At 60.4% G+C, this 3,870-nt stretch overlaps 1 pseudogene; it reads right to left on the bottom strand.

Annotated features, from left to right (window-relative positions):
- Positions 1-3,118: 3,118 nt before the first annotated feature.
- LOC143386734 (ubiquitin-like protein ISG15 pseudogene) lies at positions 3,119-3,614 on the bottom strand (annotated as a pseudogene).
- Positions 3,615-3,870: the final 256 nt, after the last annotated feature.

Below are 3,870 nucleotides of genomic sequence, written 5' to 3'. Positions count from 1 at the left end.
GAGCTGGGCAAGAGGCACCAGACACAGGGGAGGTGGGCATAATAGGGCTGGTACCACTCCATGGCCAAGGGCTGAGTTTTAGGGAGCTTCCTGGAGGTGCTGGCCAGCTGGACACTGGGATGTACAGGGAAGGGAGAGGTACAAAGGACCAAAGGTGCAGGAAGGAGAGGGCAGAGGCAGACCCTAGAGGGGAGAGCTTTGGTGGAGGCTGTCAGGGAGGAGCTTCCTCATGAAGGAGTGCAGGATCAGCAGAGGAGGTCAGTCAGGTGAAAAGGAGGAGGATTGGCTTGTTCTCCCAGCCAGGGGGTCCTGGAAGCATGGCTGGCTTTCTGTCCTCTGTCCTCCCCATGCTGATGGCACCTTTCTCCCACCCTCATCCAAGGCGCAGGGTGCAGTTGCTGTTCGCTGCTTCCCTGAGTATCAGTGCTCACTCTCCCCAGATTGCACTGGGACCTCACACCTGTGAGCACGATGCCCCACAGGCCAGGCTGCTTCTCCAAGGGCCCAGCGTGTGTGGCCAAGGGAAGGGTAGGGAGGGTTCAGGCCAACCTCAGGCCTGACTGCTCTGCACCCTGTCTGGCTGTGTGGGGAGGGGAAGTGTCTTCATCAGCCTCAGGGTCAGGCAGGCCCTGAGGGACTGTCCTCACTGCAGCCCCACCAAGCATGCCCTGCATCTCACCACCTCAGCTACTCCCACAGGCAGAACCCCCAGGTAAAGGTGCTGGGCTCCTGGCAGGCACAAGGCCCAGCTGGACAGGGCAAAGGGACAGACTGGACCATAAGGAGCGAGCAGAGGTGATACATGTGCATGAAGACAGAGGCCTCTCAGACCCAGGCAGAGGGCGCCCACTGCCAAGACTTGAGCGTCCTCCTCCCAGGCTGAGCCCAGGGACACTATCTTCTCAGGTGCAGATCTGGGAGGGAGTCCGACCCTGGGCCTCTGGAGATGGGTTCCACCTCTCTCCACTGTGACAGAGCATCAGGAACCACCACTGCCAGCCAGGCCAGTGGAAAGTACAGAACGACTGCACACAGCTCGGCCCCAGGCACACACCAGCACAGCTGGAACCAGCCTGCTGGTGAGCAGCTCTGCTCCCTCTCCCACGCTTCCACTCCATGGAGTGGGGTGTGTGTGCAGGGAAGCCTGGGAGAGGCCATCCCCCTTTCCCAGTCCAGCTGTTAGCAGCCCCTGCAGGGGGCCTTCCTCACAGGAAGTTCTCAGGATCTGAGCTGGAGGGAGGGGGCCCTTCACTGGGGAGGGTCCCTCTCTACTGGAGGCTTCAAGGAGACCTTCCCCAGCCTGCGGCCCAGCAGCAGAACATTCAGGGGACAGAGGCCTCTTCCCAGAGGGAACTCTCCCTGGGAGGATCAAGTCTGCTAGACAAGGCTACCATAGTGACTGCAGCAAGGCCTCAGAGCTGAGGAGCCCCATAGGGAAGAGCTGACAGAGGCAGGAGGGCAGCTCCCACCCCATCCAGCCCACCCCCCAGCTCTGATGTGAGCAGCTGGCCTGGGTCCCACAGTGGAGACAGTGGAAGCTGCCCCCCACCCCCTGTCGCCATGGGTTAGGCTTTGATCATCTAGGTTTGGGGGATCAGCCCTTCTGAGAGGAGCAGAACAGCCAGGTGGGGAGAGGCAGGGAGCTGGCAGGAGCAACCTTCAGTGTGGGAACAGCCCCATTTTGACCTCCAGTCTCTCCACCTCAGCCTCTGGGCCTGGGAAGTTGGCCTCTGACCTGAGTGGGTGTCCCGAGTAGGTGGCCTCTAACCTTGAATGCAGCCCCCTGCGAAGTTTCCCACCCACAGGGGTGCTGTGAAGGTGCAGGCAGGCCCCAACAGAACGGACTCCCTCTAGCACCCATGGGGGCAGCCCAGGAGAGGGAGGGAGGCTGGCTTCAAAGCAGACTTTTCCACTTCCAGTGGGGGGTGGGGCGGACGGAAGGGGGGGCTCTTCTCTGGGTGGGGATTAGGGGAATGGGGTGGGTCTGGAAAAAGCCAAGAGCTGTTTCCATCCTGCCCTCCTTTGCCTGTGTAAGGTAGATCACCCCACAGAATCCAGGGCATTCCCCACCCATCCCAGAACTGCCCCAGAAACCCGGGGAAGCCAAAGACAAGACAGACCCACTCAGGTGCACCAGCAGCACCAGCAGCACCAGCACCCGGGTGGGAAGGAGACAGCCCCTCCCCCAGCCACACAGGCAGCTTGCCTGTGGCAGGCAGTCTCCGGTGCCAGCAGCCTCCAGCCTGGACCTGCCTGGGGGAGGGGCCTTGAGGGCACTAGGTGTGGCCAAGGGGTAGGCTGAGAACCTGGAGTCTAGAAGAGGGAAGCAGGGACAGGGAGAAGGGAGTGAATTGGCCCATCCGGGAAGGTCTGGGACATGCTCTCCTGGTGGACAGGGTAAACCACCAAATCCTGGCCTGCTGCACTTGGCCTCTTCATTAGGCATAGCTCTGGAGGATACACATGCCTCCTTCATCTATCCCCACCTCACTACAGGCAGGACAAAACAGGTGGGAAGGTTGCAGCCCCCAGTGTTGTGCAAGAGGCTCCCTTGCCCTCCCACCCACAGGTCTAAGGACCCACCCTCACTGCTTCCAGGGCTTTGGGAGGGGCTGATCCCATGGAGCCACACACTGTGGTCTGTGGAACCTGACCTGGCCTGACCTGTTCCTCCCTAATTCTGCCCACCCAAATGTGAAAGTGAAGCCATTGTGAGTCTGTGGCTCAGCCTGGCCAGGCAGCCCCAGCAAATGTGTCTCTTTATCATTCTTTAGATATGACCCCTTGACCCCAGGAGGCGTGGAAGTATGTCTCCCTTCAATTTCTGGGAGAAGAGTCACAGTGGAGACCACTAGGCTCTGTGACACCTGGTCCCTTGACTTCTAGCCCAGGCCTGTCACCCAGGCCTGGTTCTCTCTCAAACCTCGTCCCTCCTAATTCATCAGCAGAGAGGGGGAGATCAGGCAGACAGACAGAAGGCAGTTCGTCCTTTACATCATCTTTATTCCTAGCACTTGATCCTGGTTGGGGCTCCTCTCTTCTTCTAGGCCCCACCCCCACGCAGGCGCAGGTTCAGAAACACAGTGCTCTGAGGGGTGAGTCCATACTCCCCCAGCAGCTAAGAGTCTTCCATGGGCCTCCCCTCGAAGCTCAGCCAGAACAGATCTTCCTGAATGTGCTCCTGCTGGCCCACCTGCCACTTGAGCTCTGCCACCTTCTGCTTCAGCCTGATGCTGTAGGGTCTGATGCAGCCCTTGTCGATCCTCACCAGGATGCTCAGGGGGCTGTCACAGTTCTGCACCATCAGCAGGACTGTGCTGCCAGAGGTCAAGCCCTGGCTGATGAGAGGGACCCTGTCCTGCAGCACGGGGCCACTGGGCAGGGCCAGGTGCTGCTGGAAGGCAGGCACTCCAGTCTTCTGGAAAATCTGCTGCTTCAGTTCCAACAGCATCGTGGAGTCACTCAGGGACACATGGTGCTCCTCGCCCCCCAGCATCTTCACCTCCAGGTTCCAGCCCTGGGGGCATCACCAAGGTTGGGCTCCCACACTGGCCACAGGTCCTGGGTGCTGTTCTCTGCTGGCTGCCTCCTCCACCCACTCGGCACAGGAAGGCCAGTCTCCCACAGCCTCCACGTTCCTCCCATCACCCTCTGTGTCCCCCTGTGGGCCCATCCCCTCTCCTCACACTTGGGAACCCGGCCAAGCTCAGGGCTTGGCAGTGGGTGCTCTGCTGCTGGGAGACCCCAGCAAAGGGAGGGAGGAAAGTGGACTGGAGTAGCCCAGCTACCCCACTGTGCCATCTGCCTCACCATGGCCCTGGTCTCCAGTGCTTGGTCCACCTCAAGTGCTCAAGAGTTGGCTTCCTCTCC

The sequence above is a fragment of the Callospermophilus lateralis genome, unplaced genomic scaffold (assembly GCF_048772815.1).
Source record: "Callospermophilus lateralis isolate mCalLat2 unplaced genomic scaffold, mCalLat2.hap1 Scaffold_708, whole genome shotgun sequence".
NCBI classification, from domain to species: Eukaryota; Metazoa; Chordata; class Mammalia; order Rodentia; family Sciuridae; genus Callospermophilus; species Callospermophilus lateralis.
Note: the sequence above shows the minus strand (reverse complement) of the source record. Positions and strands in the feature narration are given on the sequence as shown.